At 45.3% G+C, this 21,233-nt stretch overlaps 1 long non-coding RNA gene and 1 pseudogene across 1 annotated transcript; one reads left to right on the forward strand and one right to left on the reverse strand.

The window, feature by feature from the left end:
• Positions 1–5,683: 5,683 nt before the first annotated feature.
• On the reverse strand, positions 5,684–21,177 carry LOC109561655 (uncharacterized). The gene is made up of 3 exons (XR_002181075.2): positions 20,816–21,177; positions 9,201–9,321; positions 5,684–7,549 (listed from the first exon to the last, which is right to left on the reverse strand). It is a non-coding gene; the product is annotated as an uncharacterized lncRNA (long non-coding RNA).
• On the forward strand, positions 8,016–8,142 carry LOC139185317 (small nucleolar RNA SNORA70; annotated as a pseudogene).
• Positions 21,178–21,233: the final 56 nt, after the last annotated feature.

Raw genomic sequence — 21,233 nt, forward strand, 5'->3', positions numbered from 1 at the left:
GTCTCTGGGGAGAAACAGGCAATACTGACCATTACAGCCCAGGAATTAAGATCCAGGAGTCGGCTCAGAGATCCAGTGAGGCTACTATAAGGACTGTGTGCAAAATAGCCGAGCTCTCATGACTCAATTACCTCCTAAGTCGCCCACCTCCAAATACTATCTCATGGGGGACTGGGTTTCGGCGAATGAATCTGGGGGTTACACAGACACTCAGACCATAGCAACGATGATTCAGAAAGCCCTCAGTGCATTTCAATTTACTCCTCTCTGTCTTTCCCTACTCTTGGCTGGACCTTGAGGCTCATGGGGTAGGTGGAAGGGTTAGTGGGAGAGGAGGCTGGCAGTGCAAACAAAAGTCATGCCAAGCTGTTTAGATTTCATTTTAAGAGCAGTGCTCCAATACTTTGGCCACCTAATGTGAAGAGTTGACTCATTGGAAAAGACTGGGAAAGACTGAGGGCAGAAGGAGAAGAGGCTGGCAGAGGATAAGCTAGTTGGATGGCATCACCAACTCAACAGACATGAGTCTGAGCAAACTCCAGGAGGTGGTGAAAGACAGGCAAGACTAGTGTGCTGCAGTCCATGGGGTCAAAAAGAGTCAGACTTAGTGACGGAACAGCAACAAGAGCAGTGCATATCATATATTAGCACAACTATATGGAATCTAGGGAAATGGTATAGATTAACTTATGTGCAAAGCAGAAATAGAGACACAGACATAGAAAACAAACGTTTGGCTCTCAAGGGGGTAGGAGCTACGCTGGTGACTCAGTGGTAAAGAATCTGCTTGCAATGCAGGAGATGAGGGCTCAAGATGAGGGTTCGATCCCTAGGTCTGGAAGATCCCCTGGAGAAGGAAAGGGCAACCCACTCCAGTATTCTTGCCTAGGGAATCCCATGGGCAAAGAAGCCTTGGAGGCTACAGTCCATGGGGTTACAAGAGTTGGACACGACTTAACAACTAACCCACCACCACCAAGGTGGGGACAGAGGGAGGGAGGGATTGGGAGATCCGGATTGGCATGTATACCCTGTGTATAAAAGAGATAACTAATGAGAACCGACTGTAGAGCTCAGGGGACTCCACTCAATGCTCTGTGGTGACCTGAATGGGAAGGAAATGCAAAAAAAAAAAAAAAGATATATGTATAGGTACAACTGATTCACTTTGCTGTACAGAAGAAGCTAAAACAACATTGGAAAGCAACTATACTAAAAAAAAAGAGAGAGAGAGAGAGAGAGAGCGAGCAGAGCAGGGGAATAACATAACCAGACCAACAGGTGAGGAAGCACAGCACATTGGGCTGTCTGGTGTAGTACTGACTGAAAGGAAGGTGTCAGAGGGAGAGCACCTGATTGGAAATTATCTGGCTGATGCTATGGTGCTCGTCCCTGTTAGATCAGTAAGAATCAGAAGAAGAGACTGAGTGTTAGGGAAATTTCAGAGCTAGAATCCACAGTTTCAGTTCCAGATGGATTTGGAGAGAGCAAGAGATAGAAGAGGTTGAGGAATATCCCTGAGCAGCAGGGAAATAGCCTGGGGGAGGGACATACCTCAGGGACGGATTTATTGACAATTGAGCCTAAGTCCCAACATCACTGAGCCATCAAACCCACTTTGGACCATCTTCCCTGAGTGTTTTGCCAGGGAAGAATATGTTGCTATCTCACTTTAACTCCTGTATTTGTTGTATCATGTTTCTGACACATTTAAGTGTTCTCTTATGTGAAAGAGGAGAGTGAAAAAGCTGGCTTAAAACTCAACATTCAAAAAACTTAAGATCATGGCATCCGGTCCCATCACTTCACAGCAAATAGATGGGGAAACAATGGAAACACTGAGAGACTTTATTTTGGGGGGCTCCAAAATCACTGCAGTTGGTGACTGCAGCCATGAAATTAAAAGACGCTTGCTCCTTGGAAGGAAAGCTATGGCAAACCTAGATAGCATAATGAATAGCAGAGACATTACTTTGCTGACAAAGGTTCTTATGGTCAAAGCTATGGCTTTTGCAGTAGTCATGTATGGATGTGAGAGTTGGACCATAACAGGGCTGAGTTCTGATGAATTGATGCTTTTGAACTGTGGTGTTAGAGAAGACTCTTGAGAGTCCCTTCGACAGCAAGGAGATCAAACCAGTCAATCTTAAAGAAAGTCAGTTCTGAATATTCATTGGAAGGACTGATGCTGAAGCCGAAGCTCCAATACTTCCTCAACCTGATGTGAAGAGCTGACACATTTGAAAAGACCCTAATGCTGGGAAAGATTGAAGACAGGAGGAGAAGGGGACAAGAGGATGAGATGGTTGGATGGGATCATTGGCTCAATGGACATGAGTTTTGAGCAAACTCTGGAGGATTCTTTGCCACTGAACTGCTAGAATTTCATAAAGGCAGGTTACATTGGTGGGAACTGATGGGCTTACTCAGTTCAGTTCAGTCGCTCAGTAGTGTCCTACTCTGCAACCCTGCAGACTGTAGGACTCCAGGCCTCCCTGTCCATCGCCAACTCCCAGAGTCCACCCAAACTCATGTCCATTGAGTCAGTGATGCCATCCAACCATCTTATCCTCTGTCGTCCCCTTCTCCTCCTGCCTTCAATCTTTCCCAGCATCAGGGTCTTTTCAAATGAGTCAGTTCTTCACATCAGGTGGCCAAAGTATTGGAGTTTCAGCTTCAACATCAGGCCTTCCAATGAATATTCAGGACTGATTTCCTTTAGGATGGACTGGTTGGACCTCCTTGCAGTTCAAGGGACTCTTAAGAGTTTTCTCCAATACCACAGTTCAAAAGCATTAGTTCTTCGGTGCTAGAAAGCTTTCTTTATAGTCCAACTCTCACATCCATACATGACTACTGAAAAAACCATAGCCTTGACTAAATGGACAACTGTTGGCAAAGTAATGTCTCTGCTTTTTAATATACTGTCTAGGTTGGTCATAACTTTCCTGCCAAGAGTAAGCATCTTTTAATTTCATGGCTGCAATCATCATCTGCTGTGATTTGGAGCCCCCACGGGCTCAATAAAGGACAGAAATGGTATGGACCTAACAGAAGCAGAAGATATTAAGAAGAGATGGCAAGAATACACAGAAGAACTGTACAAAAAAGATCTTCACAACTTAGATAATCACGATGGTGTGATCATTCACCTAGAGCCAGACATCCTGAAATGTGAAGTCAAGTGGGCCTTAGAAAGCATCACTACGAACAAAGCTAGTGGAAGTGATGGAATTCCAGTTGAACTATTTCAAATCCTGAAAGATGATGCTATGAAAGTGCTGCACTCAATATGCCAGCCAATTTGGAAAACTCAGCTGTGGCCACAGGACTGGAAAAGGTCAGTTTTCATTCCAATCCCAAAGAAAGGCAATGCCAAAGAATGCTCAAATTACCGCACAATTGCACTCATCTCACACGCTAGTAAAGTAATGCTCAAAATTCTCCAAGCCAGGCTTTAGCAATACATGAACCGTGAACTTCCAGATGTTCAAGCCGGTTTTAGAAAAGGCAGAGGAACCAGAGATCAAATTGCCAACATCCGCTGAATCATGGAAAAAGCAAGAGAGTTCCAGAAAAACATCTATTTCTGCTTTATTGACTACGCCAAAGCCTTTGATTGTGTGGACCACAACAAACTGTGGAAAATTCTGAAAGAGATGGGAATACCAGACCACCTGATCTGCCTCTTCATAAATCTGTATGCGGGTCAAGAAGCAACAGTTAGAACTGGACATGGAACAACAGACTGGTTCCAAATAGGGAAAGGAGGACGTCAAGGCTGTATATTGTCACCCTGCTTATTTAACTTATATGCAGAGTACATCATGAGAAATCCTGGACTGGAACAAACACAAGCTGGAATCAAGATTGCTGGGAGAAATATCAATAACCTCAGATATGCAGATGACACCACCCTTATGGCAGAAAGTGAAGAGGAACTAAAAAGCCTCTTGATGAAAGTGAAAGTGGAGAGTGAAAAAGTTGGCTTAAAGCTCAACATTCAGAAAACGAAGACCATGGCATCCTGTCTCATCACTTCATGGGAAATAGATGGGGAAACAGTGGAAACAGTGTCAGACTTTATTTTGAGGGGCTCCAAAATCACTGCAGATGATGACTGCTGCCATGAAATTAAAAGACACTTATTCCTTGGAAGGAAAGTTATGACCAACCTAGATAGCATATTCAAAAGCAGAGACATTACTTTGCCAACAAAGGTCTGTCTAGTCAAGGCTATGGTTTTTCCTGTGGTCATGTATGGATGTGAAAGTTGGACTGTGAAGGAGGCTGAGCACCGAAGAACTGATGCTTTTGCACTGTGGTGTTGGAGAAGACTCTTGAGAGTCCCTTGGACTGCAAGAAGATCCAACCAGTCCATTCTGAAGGAGATCAGCCCTGGGATTTCTTTGGAAGGAATGATGCTAAAGCTGAAACTCCAGTACTTTGGCCACCTCATATGAAGAGTTGACTCATTGGAAAAAACTCTGATGGTGGGAGGGATTGGGGGCAGGAGGAGAAGGGGACGACAGAGGATGAAATGGCTGTATGGCATCACTGACTCGATGGATGTGAGTCTGGGTGAACTCCGGGAGTTGGTGATGGACAGGGAGGCCTGGCGTGCTGCGATTCATGGGGTTGCAAAGAGTCGGACACGACTGAGCAACTGAACTGAAGTGAAAATATAACGTCTGCCATTGTTTCCATTGTTTCCCCATCTATTTGCCATGAAGTGATGGGGCCGGATGCCATGATCTTAGTTTTCTGAATGTTGAGCTTTAAGCCAACTTTTTCACTCTCCTCTTTCACTTTCATCAAGAAGCTTGTTAGTTCTTTTTCACTTTCTGCCATAAGGGTGGGGTCATCTGAATATCTGAGGTTATTGGTATTTCTCCCAGCAATCTTGATTCCAGCTTACTGGAAAAGCAGAAAAGGCAAGTGTGACAGATGTTATTTGTTCATCAGTAGGATATTTCACTCAATGTCTTAGATCTTCCAGGGCAGTTATACAAAAAGAGTTAATCATCCCTAAGTTATTATCACCCAGAGGGAGAGTCCTAGTGACATACCGACTGACTCTTAGTCACTGTTTGTTCAAGGACTTCCTTATCAAGGTAATAGGTGACTCAAAGTTGTTAGTAATGGAAGATAGGAAGGCTTGGGAGTCATAAAGATCTGAGAGACAGGAATGGTGCACTGAATTCAGCCAGATTCAGTCATGGATTCATGCACCGATTTATTCATTCATTCACTGAAGGCATATTCATCAACACTTAGAACACATCAGAGGTTGTCTAAGGTGCTGGGACATAGCAATGAACAAAACGGACAAGGGTTCTGCTCTCCCTGAGCTTGTGATTTAGTTCATAGCAGAAGCTCTGTCCTGGAGACCAGAGGCAAAGGAAGGAGGAGAGTCCGGTGCACAGAAGGACAGGGACCAAGGATTTCTCAGGACCCAGCGGTGACCCTGGCCAATCTCCACCAGACCACAGGGCTCCCTCTTGGTGTATCTTTAGCTCCTGTCCAGAAGTCTATGGGGCTAGACCAGTTCTCTTCCTGACTCAGGAACAGGGACTGGATCGGATTCCAAAGCTGAGGGGCTCAGAGACCCCAACAAGGAGAAACTAGGAACAGGAGAACTAAAGACAACCTTCTCGTTTTCTTCTAATCTTCAGGCCATTGATCCCTTCACACCATTATCAACTTGCAATTGATCTGAATTCTAAGCTCTTATTCTTTTTATTTTAATGATTTTTTTCACATAAATAGGAGATGGTGCCTCACCTCTAAGACTGTACTTAAGATTTCAACGTGTAGTTATCACCCTAAATACACATTGGCCCCACTGGCTGGAGTGTTCAAGAAAGCAGTTTCATAAACCTCCTTTTCTTGTTTTCTTGTAGAGAAGGTCAGAGATCCAAGTCACTGCCTAATTCAACTTTTTTTACTCTTTATCCTGTTTTCAATGTACTCAAAACTTTCTTACTCCTACTAAGGCCCTTCACTTTGTTAGAAAGCTTCCCATCCCTTAACTTCATCCCTGGTGGTTTTTTCTCTCCTTTCAGTATCTTGTCTCAGAAAAAAAGGTTGCAAGAGTTTCCTGTGGCTTCTGTACCACAAACTCAGTGGCTTGAAAAAGTAGACGTTAATTCTCTGACAGGTCTGGTGGCTAGAAGTCCAAGATCAAGGTGTCGGCAACTTCTGTGACTTGGAGCAAGTCATTTAAACTGGAAATAGTACTGCTATCCAAAATAAGTAATTTCATAGAAAGTAAGCCTAGGAAAATCATAAAGTACTATGTAAACACAAGGTCTGCCACTGTTCTGGTTTTCATTGTTTCAGCGATATACTATAAATGACCACTGAACAACTAAAAACTGAGCTAACATATAACCCAACAATCCTGCTCCCAGGCATATACTGGACAAAATTCAAATTCAAAAAATACATGCACCCTAATGTTAATTGCAGCACTATTTACAACAGCCAAGACAAGGAAGCAGCCTAAATGTCTATCAATACAGGAATGGTTAAAGAAGAGTAGTATATACATACAATGGAATACTACTCAGTCATAAAGAAGAATAAAATAATGCCATCTTGGCAACATGGATGAACCTAGAGATTACCATACTAAGTGAAGTCAAAGAAAGAAAACCATTCACTTCCTATGTGAAATCTTAAAAATGATATAAGTGAGCTTATTTACATAACAGAAACAGACTTGCAGACTTCAAAAAGAAACTTATGCTTACCAACAGAGGAAAGATGGGACATGGGAAGGATAAATTAGAAGTTTGGGATTAACGCCTACACACTACCGTATTTACAACAGATAGCCAACAACAGCCTACTGTACAGCACAGGGAACTCTACTCAATAATCTGCAATAATGTAAATGCTAAAAAAATTTGAAAAAGAACAGACAAATGTATATGTATTAATATCAATATAAACGAATCACTTTGCTGTTACACCTGAAACTAACTCAACACTGTAAATCAACTAAACTCCAATATAAAATAAAATTTTAAAAAATGAAAGACTTCACATAATGTATTTATCTCTTTTTATTGGTAAAACTTGTAACAGCTGCATCTATATGTACAAACTAACATTATACTTGTTCCTCAGAAAGGCGGCAAAAATTCCCTGGAATTCATGAGTGTCGTTTACCCAACAAATATGTATTGAGTGCCATGTTAGGAATTGTTCTGCAGAAAAGTAGTGCCTGAAATGGATACAACCCCACCCTGCTGAAATAGAATTCATGCAGGGGAGAAGAAGAGTTGTTCTATCACTCAGTCATGCCCAACTCTGAGACCCCATGGACTGCAGCACGCCAGGCCTCCCTGTCCATCATCAACTCCCAGAGTTTACTCAGACTCATGTCCTTCGAGTCAGTGATGCCATCCAACCATTTCATCCTCTGTTGTCCCCTTCTCCTCCTACCCTCAATCTTTCCCAGCATCAGCGTCTTTTCCAATGAGTTGGCTCTTTGCATCAGGTGGCCAAAGTACTGGAGCTTCAGCTTCAGTATCAGTCCTTCCTATGAATATTCAGGGAGAGTGAACAGGGTGAAAAAGGAAAATGTCAAAGGAAAATTACATAATGACAAGGGCTTTAGGGAAAAAAAAAGTCAGCCTGTGTTAGATGAAAAATGGATTAAATTTTAGACGTGGGAAGAGGTTTCCCAGGAGAGGGAGGATCCTGTCTGATGTTTGGGGGAGGCCAGCTGGTGCCCTGAGGACCAGCAGGACTGGGGCAAGAGGAGACATCTGAGAGATGGAGGCCTCAGAGTGGGGAGGGGAAATCGGAGGGCCTCAAGCTCTTCCTCTGAGTCACCCTGGGCCACTGGAGGGCTTCAGCTGAGGAGAGAGGGTCTGACAGATGTTTTAACAGGATCCCTCTGGATGCTGTTTTGAGAACAAATACAGTGTTTAAAAGCCTTTAGAAATAAGTATTCAAATGTGCAAGTCACACTGACAAATCATTTTTAAAATGTCAAATTGTATTTGCAGCCAATTAAGCCAACTATGCTCCATTCCCCATGGGGGCTTGGTGTGCACTGATTGCAAATGTCAGGTAGTATATGCAGCCTGTTGCCTGTGTGGGTTGCCCTAAGGGACCTTGGAAACAGCCCTTTCCAGGGGACACTCATGACTGGCCTGCCACCCTCAATCCAGGCTGCAGATAGGTATCTGTGATGCCTTTGGGAAGGCCCAGGGCACAGTGGCCAGGGCCCACACCGGCCAAGTCATAAAGTCCATCCACACCAAGCTGCAGAACAAGGAGCATGCGACTGAGGCCCTCCGCGAGGCCAAGTTCAAGTGCCCTGGCTGACGGAAGGTCCACATCTCCAAGAAGCGGGGATTTGCTAAATTTAACGTGCATGAATCTGAAACATGGTGGCGGAAAAGCGGCTCATCCCGGATGGCTGAGGGGCCAAAGTGAAAAGTGAAGTTGCTCAGCTGTGTCTGACTCTCTGCGACCTCATGGGCTGTAGCCTGCCAGGCTCCTCCGTCCATGGGGTTTTCCAGGCAAGAGTACAGAAGTGGGTTGCCATTTCCTTCTGCAGGGGATCTTCCCAACCCAGGGACTGAACCCGGGTCTACCCGCAGTATAGGCAGACGCTTTACCATCTGAGCCACCAGGGAAGATACGAGGGATCAAATACACCCCTAATTATGGCCCCCCGGACCAGTGGTGGGCCTGCACTCATGAGAGCTTGGTGCTTTCCCCTGCTCACTCACACTTACCAACAAATCCTACTTCCCTGTCAAAATAAAATGTCAAATTATGCCAATTGTACCTCAATAAAACTGAAATGAATGAAGGAAGGAATGAGTGAGTGAATGGATGAGCAAAATGTCAATTTTTTTTTTTAAGTAAACCAGATCAGGTGGTTCTTTCAGAGAAATAGTTCACTCTTTTTTCTATACAAACACCAAAGTGAAAATAAAGCAACAAGAGACAAGCAGCTAGTTTCCTCAAATATTCTTCTCCCTCGTTATCGAGTGTGTTGAAGCTCAGAGAGGGAAGGGCTTCATTGATCTCCTCTCCTCTCCCCAGTGAGGAAGACCCAGCTGTTCCTAAGGTGGCCCTCTGCCGTGACAGCCACTGTGGGAGAAAAACAAAGGAGGCCTGAACGCAGCCCTGTGACAGACCGTCTGGCACAGCCCAGGGCACCTCCTACCCACCTGGCTTTGCGTCTTCCTCTGCTGCCCAAGCTGGTCCAGGAAAAGACCATCACTGGTCAGCCCTCTCTCGGCGTTAAAGATGCTATAAGCCTCAGTCACAGGCCAGACGTTTCACAGATAGCTGCCAACAGAAACCAAACAATTGGATATAATAAAATATATACGGGTCATAAAGAAAAATGAAGTGCTGACACAGGTTACAACCTGGATGATCCTTGAGAAGAGTAGGCTGAGTGAGAGAAGCCAATCACAAAAGACGCTTGCTCCTTGGAAGAAAAGCTATTACAACAAACCCAGACAGTGTATTAAAAAGCAGAGATCATCACTTTGCTGACAAAGGTTCGTATAGTCAAAGTTACGGTCTTTCCAGTTGTCATGGACGGATGTGAGAGTTGGACCATAAAGAAACTGAGTGGGGAAGAATTGATGCTTTCAAACTGTGGTGTTGGGGGAGCCTCTTGAGAGTCCCTTGGACTGCAGGGAGATCCAACTAGTCAATCCTAAAGGAGATCAACCCTGAATATTCATTGGAAGCACTGATGCTGAAGCTGAAGCTCCAACACTTTGGCCACCTGATGGGAAGAGCTGACTCATTAGGAAAGACCCTGATGCTGGGAAAGATTGAGGGCAGGAGGAGAAGGGGACCGTAGAGGGTGAGATGGTTGGATGGCATCACAGATTCAATGGACATGAGTTTTGAGCAAACTCTGGGAGATAGCTAAGGACAGAGAAGCTTTGTGTGCTGCAGTCCACGGGGGTCACAAAGGGTGACTGAGCGACTGAACAACAAAACAAAAAATGGTACACCTCTGTTCATGGGAAAAGCATAGAATAGGCAGGCAGAAAGCAGATCAGTGATTACACAGGGCTAGCAGGGGAGAGAAGGGCTGATGGGATGATGGCTAATGGAAACAGAGCTTCTTTCTGAGGTGATAAAAATGTCTTAAATGTGACTGGGGTGACAGCTGCACATATTTGTGAATATTTCTAAAACCACTGAACCATATACTTTCAGTTCAGTTCAGTCGCTCAGTCGTGTCCGACTCTTTGCGACCCCATGAATTGCGGCACGCCAGGCCTCCCTGTCCATCACCAACTCCAGAGTTCACTTAGACTCACGTCCATCAGGTCAGTGATGCCATCCAGCCATCTCATCCTCTCATCCCCTTCTCCTCCTGCCCCCAATCCCTCCCACCATCAGAGTCTTTTCCAATGAGTCAACTCTTCGCATGAGGTGGTACTGGAGTTTCAGCTTTAGCATCATTCCTTCCAAACAAATCCCAGGGCTGATCTCCTTCAGAGTGGATTGGTTGGATCTCCTTGCAGTTCAAGGGACTCTCAAGAGTCTTCTCCAACACCACAGTTCAAAAGCATCAATTCTTCGGCCCTCAGCCTTCTTCACAGTCCAACCCTCACATCCATACATGACCACTGGAAAAACCATAGCCTTGACTAGATGGACCTTTGTTGGCAAAGTAATGTCTCTGCTTTTGAATATGCTATCTAGGTTGGTCATAACTTTCCTTCCAAGGAATAAGTGTCTTTTAATTTCATGGCTGCAGTCACCACCTGCAGTGATTTTGGAGCCCCCCAAAATAAAGTCTGACACTGTTTCTACTGTTTCCCCATCTATTTCCCATGAAGTGATGGGACAGGATGCCATGGTCTTCGTTTTTTGAATGTTGAGCTTTGGGCCAACTTTTTCACTCTCCTCTTTAACTCTCATCAAGAGGCTTTTTAGTTCCTCTTCACTTTCTGCCATAGGGTGGTGTCATCTGCATATCTGAGGTTATTGATATTTCTCCTGGCAATCTTGATTCCAGCTTGTGCTTTTTTCAGCCCAGTGTTTCTCATGATGTACTATGCATATAAGTTAAATAAACAGGGTGACAATATGCAGCCTTGACGTCCTCCTTTCCCTATTTGGAACCAGTCTGTTGTTACATGTCCAGTTCTAACTGTTGCTTCCTGACTTGCATATAGGTTTCTCAAGAGGCAGGTCAGGTGGTCTGGTATTCCCATCTCTTTCAGAATTTTCCACAGTTTGTTGTGATCCACACAATCAAAGGCTTTGGTGTAGTCAATAAAGCAGAAATAGATGTTTTTCTGGAACTCTCTTCCTTTTTCCATGATTCAGCGGATGTTGGCAATTTGATCTCTGCTTCCTCTGCCTTTTCTAAAACCAGCTTGAACATCTGGAATTCATGGTTCACGTATTGCTGAAGCCTGGCTTGGAGAATTTTGATCATTACTTTACTAGCGTGTTTTAGAAAAGGCAGAGGAACCAGAGATCAAATTGCCAACATCCGCTGAATCATGGAAAAAGGAAGAGAGTTCCAGAAAAACATCTATTTCTGCTTTATTGACTACGCCAAAGCCTTTGACTGTGTGGATCACAATAAACTGTGGAAAATTCTGAAAGAGATGGGAATACCAGACCATCTGATCTGCCTCTTGAGAAATCTGTATGCAGGTCAGGAAGCAACAGTTAGAACTGGACATGGAACAACAGACTGGTTCCAAATAGGAAAAGGAGTACATCAAGGCTGTATATTGTCACCCTGTTTATTTAACTTATATGCAGAGTACATCATGAGAAATGCTGTACTGGAAGAAACACAAGCTGGAATCAAGATTGCTGGGAGAAATATCAATAACCTCAGATATGCAGATGACACCACCCTTATGGCAGAAAGTGAAGAGGAACTACAAAGCCTCTTGATGAAAGTGAAAGTGGAGAGTGAAAAAGTCGGCTTAAAGCTCAACATTCAAAAAACGAAGATCATGGATGGCATCCTGTCCCATCACTTCATGGGAAATAGATGGGAAAACAGTGGAAACGGTGTCAGACTTTATTTTTCTGGGCTCCAAAATCACTGCAAATGGTGACTGCTGCCATGAAATTAAAAGACACTTATTCCTTGGAAGGAAAGTTATGACCAACCTAGATAGCATATTCAAAAGCAGAGACATTACTTTGCCAACAAAGGTTGGTCTAGTCAAGGCTATGGTTTTTCCTGTGGTCACGCATGGATGTGAGAGTTGGAACTGTGAAGAAGGCTGAGGGCCGAAGAATTGATGCTTTTGAACTGTGGTGTTGGAGAAGACTCTTGAGAGTCCCTTGGACTGCAAGGAGATCCAACCAGTCCATTCTGAAGGAGATCAGCCCTGGGATTTCTTTGGAAGGAATGATGCTAAAGCTGAAACTCCAGTACTTTGGCCACCTCATGCGAAGAGTTGACTCATTGGAAAAGACTCTGATGCTGGGAGGGATTGGGGGCAAAAGGAGAAGGGGATGACAGAGAATGAGATGGCTGGGTGGCATCACTGACTCAATGGACGTGAGTCTGAGTGAACTCTGGGAGTTGGTGATGGACAGGGAGGCCTGGCGTGCAGCGATTCATGGGGTCGCAAAGAGTCAGACACGACTGAGCGACTGATCTGATCTGATCTGATCTGAGATGAGTGCAATTGTGTGGTAGTTTGAGCATTATTTGGCATTGACTTTCTTTGGGATTGGAATGAAAACTGACCTTTTCCAGTCCTGTGGCCACTGCTGAGTTTTCCAAATGTGCTGGCATATTGAGTGCAGCACTTTCACAGCATCATCTTTCAGGGTTTGAAATAGCTCAACTGGAATTCCATCACCTCCACTAGCTTTGTTTATAGTGATGCTTTCTAAGGCCCACTTGACTTCACATTCTAGGCTTTTACATGGGTTAATTTTGCAGTATGTGGATTATATCACAATACAGGTGTTTAAGTGAGTTTGTGTAGTATGTAGCTTGAAAAGACCAAGTCAGACTGACACAGAGGCTCTGACCTGCTGCCTTGGGAGCAGGGGGCTGATGGCCACCTGTCTGCTGTGTGTTCTGTATGATAGAAGTGCCCTCTGGCTCCCTGCACGTGGGGAAAGTCATGGGAAAAATGTCTCACCAGGGACTGACTACATAATTTGAAGAGCCTTCTGCAAAATGGAGGGAGAAGGGAATGGCAACCCACTCCAGTACTCTTGCCTGGGAAATCACATGGACAGAGGAACTTGGTAGGCTGCAGTCCATGGGGTTGCTAAGAGTCAGACACGACTAAGTGACTTCACTTTCACTTTTCACTTTCATGCATTGGAGAAGGAAATGGCAACCCACTCCAGTGTTCTTGCCTGGAGAATCCCAGGGATGGCGGAGCCTGGTGGGCTGCCGTCTATGAGGTAACAGAGTTGGACATGACTAAAGCAACTTAACAGCAGCAGCAGCTGCAAAATGGAAAAGAGCCTCTTATATATTATTAAGAGAATTCCCTGGCAGTCCAGTGGTTAGGATTTTGCAGTTTCACAGATGAGACCGTGGGTTCAATCCCTGGTGGGAGAACTAAGATCCCACAGTTCTCAGTGCATGACCAAAAAAATAAATGAAAATGTAATTTTTTTAAAAATGTCAAAATTTTTAAGTATAAAGAATTTCATGATGGCAACTGGGACCTGGTCCCCTCATTGTCCCTTTTTCCAGGTGTAAATGCAAATGACACACCAACAGGTGCCCTAACAGTTTCAAGCCTGATCATAAAAGGCCAAAAATTGGGCAGTGGCCCAATTCCTGGAAACCTCCACTCCTTCTCCAAAGTGGGAGGTGGGGAAGGGGTGTGTCCCTGTGAGTCATCTCTGCTTTGTTTTAATAAGGGGGCAAATACAGGACTGTTTCTTTGCTCAGAGAGCTGGGGCACCCCCTGTAGAGTTCTGTGAGAACCTTCCAGAAGATGAGTCCTGGGGTTCTTCCTCTTGACAGCTGAGAGTATTGTGTGGTCTCTCCTCTTCACCCTCAACCAGAAACAAAGAGGCAAGTTCGAGGTGACAAGTCTGGCACTGAGAGGTAAAGCCAGCATTAGCTGCAATGAGAAGAGGTGATTTACATAATGACTATAAACCAGAGACACTAGCAACTCCATGGGTCTGAAATAGACATAGACACTGGAAATCATAAAAGTAAAGAAACGAGGGAAAATGTCTTGCAGCAATTGGAAAGCCAAATCTCAAAAGAACGTGAAACAAGAGGGAGGGAGGCAGGGCACAGCCTTTAAAAGAATGACATCCCAGTAGAGGATATGACATAAACTGGTTAGAATCATCTAGGTCCAAGACAGCAGAAGGTTCAACTTCCAGCAGACCCTGAGGCTTATATACGCTCATTGTAATACACTGCTGCTGTTCAGTCGCCAAGTCGTGTCTGACACTTTGCAACCCCATGGACTGTAGACCATCTGGCTCCTCTGTCCATGGGATTTACCAAGCAAGAGTACTGGAGTGGGTTGCCATTTCCTTCTCCAGGGGAATCTTCCCAACCCAACTCTCCTGCATTATAGGAGATTCTTTACCATCTGAGCCACCAGGGAAGATAATACATTACCATAAGCTAAATGACACACCCACAGGTGCCCTAACAGTTCCAGGGCTGATCATACAAGGCCAAAAAGTGGGCCGTGGCCCAATTCCTGGAAATCTCCACTCCTTCTCCAAACTAGTTGGAGCAATCCTCCCGCTCATTAGCCTATGAAATTTCCCAGCCCATAAAACTAACCACCCCATATCTCAGAGCCTCTGGCCTTCTGAGATGGCCCACACTCTGTCTGTGGAATGTGTTTCTCCGGGGGCTATTTTTGCCTTTTAGATGGACTGAATTCTGTCTATGGAATGTGTACCTCTCTCAATAAATTCACTTCTTACCTATCACTTTGGCTTTCACGGAATTCCTTCTGTGCATAAAGAACCTGAAGAACATAAAGAACGTAAAAAGAACCTGAGCCTCATTAAGTCCTGGGACCAGGTGTGTGATCTCAACGAAAGGGGTTCAAATCCTAATCTGGGCTTTGACTGGGTTCGAGTCCCAGCCTGAGGGGAGCAGTTTCAAATGGACATAACATAAATACCCGGTTTTAATGATTATTCACGTGTTGCTTCTGTCACATTCCTGGGCTTTACAATGCTAATCCAGGTTTTACGTTGTCACCAAGAGCGGCAACGTGAATTAGCCTTCCTTAATCACTGGCTGGACTGGCGGGCGCAGCAGTGACTAACTCTTCGTTTGTGTGAAGACTAGCAGCTCGGTGTCCAGTTTGCAAGATAAATAGTCATGCTGGTGCTCAAAGCATCATTCAGTCCAGCGTGTACTGTGGGAATCATTTTGTGATTCAGAACACACATGCACACCTCTGAAATCCTATATCTCCTCAGATCTGACTCACATTGCAGACACATTTATTTAGGGATTATCAGTTCTTCAGAATACAACGGGTCCCTCTTACTATTTTTGTTGTTCAGACTTGCCTACAGCCTGTCATCATGCAGCTTAATATCACAGTGGATTTTGAAGGCGGCTCATATACTCTGAGAGCACTGCCTTATAAGGAAATATGACTGCGTCAGGGAGGCATGGGGGGCAGCTGGCCTGGACTGGGGCCCCAGGTCCACCAGGAAATAGTCTTATGACCAACAGCAAGAAATTGATCCTCAGTAGGCTTTAGATTCCTTATAAAAACAGAAGTTGGTCTCACTTATTAACTCTCTTTTTTTTCCCCAATTTTAAAATTCAGTGTTTATTCCTTGATATCCTGCTACCAAAGGCCAGAGAATTACAGTGAAACCATGTACGCCTATGGATGGCATTGGCCTTGATCTTATTCCTCGCTGTGAGTCAAGATCCTGCTTAGAGTGTAGAACTGGGTGGTCATTAGACGTGGCTGAAGGGGATGGTGGGATCAACCCTTGCAGGGTCAGGGGAGCTCTGGCTTATTTGTCACAACCTTGTATGTGCCAGGCATTGTTCTAAGAGTTTCAGAAACTTGAACTCACTTAATCGTCCAGCGGCCCTAGGAGAAAAGCATGGCTATTATGCAAATGATGGAAAAGGAAACTGAGGCCCAGACAGTTTCTGTAGCTTACCAGGGTCGCAGCTGGACAGCTAATGAAAGGCTGAGCTGGGACTGGACCCCAGGGAGACTGGCCCATCAAAGGATAAGATCACGGGCTTGCTCTATCTGGTTGCCCTGCCTTCATGCCCACAGGGATCAATCACAAGGGACCAATTTTGGGCTCCAAAATCACTGCAGATGGTGACTGCCACTATGAAATTAAATGACGCTTACTCCTTGGAAGGAAAGTTATGACCCACCTAGACAACGTATTAAAGAGCAGAGACGTTACTTTGCCAACAAAGGTCCATCTAGTCAAGGCTATGGTTTTTCCACTAGTCATGTATGGATGTGAGAGTTGGACTATAAAGAAAGCTGAGCACCAAAGAACTGATGCTTTTGAACTGTGGTGTTGGAGGAGACTCTTGAGAGTCCCTTGGACTGCAAGGAGATCCAACCAGTCCATCCTAAAGGAGATCAGTCCTGGGTGTTCATTGGAAGGAATGACGCTGAAGCTGAAACTCCAATACTTTGGCCACCTGATTCGAAGAGCTGACTCATTTCAAAAGACCCTGACGCTGGGAAAGACTGCAGGCAGAAGAAGGGGACGGCAGAGGATGAGATGGTTGGATGGCATCACTGACTTGATGGACACGTGTTTGGGTAAACTCTAGGAGTTGGCGATGGACAGGGAGGCCTGGTCTGCTGTGGTCCATGAGGTTGCAAAGAGTTGAACAGGACTGAGCAACTGAGCTGAACTGAATGAGGCTGCCAAAAGCAGATGAAATTAACACAGGACATTAGGGGCAGTTTTTGACCTTCCATAGTCACATGTTGGTTGTTTTGAGGAATCTTAAAGAGAAGTATAGAACCAAACTACCTGCTCTCGAGTAGTGTGGAACCAGCCTGGGGGGGTCGAGTGGTACTGCAAGGGTGCTGGATCACCCCAGGTTGGCCTGGATTCTGGGAACCTCTGACAGCAGATGGGCATGAGTAGAGGGCAACTGCATGGTGTCCACATCGTGTGCCTATCTGCTGTGTGAGGTGAAGGGAGATGGGGGTGCTTTAAAATTTAATTTCATTTGTTCCTTTTTATTTATTTATTTATTTTTTTCATTTGTTCCTTTTTAAAATTGTTTTTCATTTATTTTTGGCTGTGCTGAGTCTTTGGTGCTTTTCGCAGGATTTTTCTAGTTGCAGCGAGCAGGGGCTACCCTAGTTTCGGTTCAGGGACTTTTCAGTGCAGTGGCTTCTGTTGCAGAGTGCATGCTCAGTAGTTGAGGCGCGTGGGCTTAGTTGCTCCACAGGATATGGAATCTTCAGAGACCAGGGATAGAACCCATGTCCACTTCATTGGCAGGTGGACTCTTAACCACTGGAACACCAGGAAGTCCTCATCTGTTCCTTGACCCTAACATGTATCAGTAGAATAACTCCTGCCAGACATGACCCAGTGACTGCAAGGTGAATGGTCAGTAAAGGAAACATAGGCGGTAGAATATGAATGAATTTTTTTCAGTTACTCAGTCGTGTCTGACTCTTTGCAACCCCTTGGACTACAGCACATCAGGTCTCCCTGTCCTTCACAATCCCCCAGAGTTTGCTCAGACTCATGCCCATTGAGTCAGTGATGCCATCCAATCATCTAATCCTCTGTCATCCCCTTTTCCTCCTGCCTTCAATCTTTCCCAGCATCAGGGTCTTTTCAAAATGAGTTGGCTCTTCATATCAAGTGGCCAAAGTGTCGGAGCTTCAGTGTCAATATCAGTCCTTCCAATGAATATTCAGGGTTGATTTCCTTTAGGATGGACCTGGATCTTCTTGCAGTCCAAGGGACTCTCAAGAGTTTTCTTCAATACCACAGTTTGAAAGCATCAATTCTTTGATGCTCAGCCTTCTTTATGATCCAACTCTCACATCCATACATAACTACTGAAAAAACACAGCTTTGACTAGACAGACCTTTATCCACCAGGTGAATGAATGAATTAAATTATATCTAAGTGCATTTTCTCCTCCACTGCCTATCCCCTTCTAGGATTTCCAAAGTCTCGCGTTTGTGTATGATATTTGCAGAACTGTGGACTTTATTTTTACTTCTCCAAGAGCAGGGACTAAGCCTTTACTCATCTGTCTTCTCGGCAGCTGACACTGTGTTTGCTGAATGAATAAATGATATACCTCAGACCATATGACGTCTGTTGCAGCTGGAAACTGCTTCAAACTGTATACTGCCTATTGATTAATATTTCAAGGTAAATACAGACATGTTTCTAAGGAACCATTTTTGTTGTGGTAGTTTTTACAGGATGACTAGGTAAGCTAATCATTTTTAATAATTACATCTGGATTCTAAAGAACTCTATGTGCATTTTACTCTCTGGAAATTTAGTACTTATAATGCCTTCATTCTGCTATAATTCCTCTTTCTTCCTCTCTTCGATGAGCTTCCTTCTTTCTTAAGGGAAGAGTTAAGGCTACTCCTACACTCAGCTTGACATGGTGTGTCTGGTCATTTCAGCCCATGCATGCCCCAACTTTTCATTTCCTTCTAACATCTTCGACTTTTGATCTTGAAGCCCAAGGGTCATACTTTTATTGGGTTTAATTCACTGGAAAACCCGATGTTCCTTGTGAATCAAGCCATAATAGTCAATGAATAATCACAGGCTGCAGCCATGCCGGGTTTTAGTTCTGCTGAGTAACTAGGAAACCGACAAATAACAGGAAGGTAAAAAATGTTAGGAACCCCGGTACGGCCCCATTTGATTATGAGCCAGTGACCCAGACAAGCATAGAGGGGGTTACTTACTGCGTAGGACCCAGGGTAAGGGCGCTGCTTGGCTGAGCCCAGGGCTCCTGGGAAGAGGAGCAGGGAGTGGCAGAAGTCTGGGTGGGAGTCAAGAGTCCAACTTGTGGGTACCCTGAGCTTCCTCTCTCTTTCAGCTGCTGTATTTTTTCCAGCTCTGCACTTATGCCCCTGGCTAGATTATTTTCTATAAGTTTTCATGCATTTATATCCGAGAGGGTAGGAATGATTTTTTTCATATATTGATGTATATATTTTAAAGGATTTTTCATAAAATGCTCCCAGAGGGGAGCTTGGAAAAAGACATGTAATAGCTATAACATTTTGAACCTCTCTCTACCAGGTGATGGACAAATTTGCAAATTTGGCTCTGTGTTGAGCTCCCATCACAGCCTTATGACATAGGTGGCATAATCACCCTTGCTTCTATACAGCTGAGAATCCCCCCAAGGTTTAGCCAGTTAGAGCACGGGGAAAGCTGGTTGTCATAAACGGACTGTCTTCAAAATCCTGTGACCCTTCTTTTGATGTCTTTCTGCTCAGATGTGCTGGAGATGCCCCTCCTCTCTGAGTTCTTTAAGGAAGAAAGATGTCTTCCCAAAGATCACTGGGTCTCAGGGGCCCAGGGGGCCCCTGATCACCTAGCACTGATACCCATGTATACAGGACAAGGCAGCCCCACTCCGGGCAACTGAACTTGACCTAATGGCTGTCTTTTCCGAGTTTCTCAGATGCTTTCAGTAGCCTAGAGGGTAAGTCCCTCTGTTAGCTGAAACCGCAGCCCGAATGAGTCAGTATTTTCTGGTACAGTTTAAAAAAAAAAAAAAAAGGTAGCATACTCTTCATGTCTCCATGGTAACTTACTATGGATCTGTATCCCACTTATGAAATTCCTTCCTGATCTATCTATCTGTGATTTCTGATCCAGGCCTGAATGTACACAGAGAAGTCATTAGAATCCGTTCAATCTGCTGGAACGATCAACTGTTTCTGCTTCTGGTGGTTTGAGCTGTATAGACCCGGCCTCTGACCTATGCTATGGTGAGTCCTGGAGACCCTCAGGTACCTGAAAACATTAAGGTGCAATACTATCTCAATTATCTGAACAACTCCTGGGTTCAGGGTTGCCATGGAAACTGGGAACCTTGGCAACAGAGAAGTGAGGCCCCTCTCCCTCTCCTTTCATAGCACTGTGGTCTCTGAGATGCACCAACTTCCAGTCCCTGGCCTTGCCTAAGCTGAGCTATTTTATTCTACACCCACCTTTGGGAAACTAAATCTTCCACCAAAATATTGAGAAGCTGATCTGAATCTGAATAGGAAATGTGCACATTTCTAGCCAGAGACTCAAGTATTTCCTGCTAAAAATGGAAACAGGAGGTACCAGTCACAGTTTTGACCATAGTTGGAAGTCAGATAAACTGGAGTTTCAACCCCGAATTTCCCATCTGTATGTCTTCTGACTGGGCAAGTTATTTGCCCTAAGGGTCGATTCTCTCATATATAAAGCAAGGACAATGAGGCCTTGGAGAATTATCACGGAGGATTAGCCCAGGCGCTAGAGGTGAAGAACCCGCTTGCCAACGCAAGAGATGTAAGAGATGCGGGTTCAATCCCTGGGTTCAAAGATCCCCTGGAGGAGGAAATGGCTACGCACTCCAGTGTTCTTGCCTGGAGTATTCCATGGACAGAGGAGCCTGTCGGGCTACAGTCCAGGGGGTCGCAAAGAGTCTGCACGACTGAAGCCACTTAGCACAACCCAGGGAAGCCCAGCCAAGGCTGGTTATCACCAAGGCACCGCTCAACTCTAGGGGCGCCACTCACGTGGAGGCTGCAGGATTGGGGCGAGGGGGGCGGCTTTCCGGAGCAGGAGGACTTCGTGACAGACAGAGGGTCTACTTCGTACCTTTGTCATCTCAGCGTGTTTTCACGACAGAACGCTCGGAATAAAAACGATCGGAAATCATACGTCCATAAGCATGTCCAAGAATGGGGCCACAATGAGTCCCCCGGTGGACCAAGCCCCGCGGCCACTCGGTGGCACCGGCGGTAGCTAGCTACTCCGGTCCTGCCAGGACACCTTTGGGGGTTAAAGCGGCGGACCCGGGAAAGAAAGAAAGAAAAGAAAGATTCGTCCTGAGCTCCCAGGACTCACACGGCCCGGGGCGCCGGACGTCGGAGGCCCAGGTCCGCAGCGGCCCTGGGCGAGCGGCCGCCGAGCGACAGCAGGCGCCGGGCGAGGTCCGACCGGGCAGGTCCGGCTCCGCCTCCGGCTCCGTGCTCCTCCCCTCCCCTCTGCCCCTCCTCTCCGCGCGCAGGCTCCC

This window comes from Bos indicus, chromosome 1 (genome assembly GCF_029378745.1).
Source record: "Bos indicus isolate NIAB-ARS_2022 breed Sahiwal x Tharparkar chromosome 1, NIAB-ARS_B.indTharparkar_mat_pri_1.0, whole genome shotgun sequence".
NCBI classification, from domain to species: Eukaryota; Metazoa; Chordata; class Mammalia; order Artiodactyla; family Bovidae; genus Bos; species Bos indicus.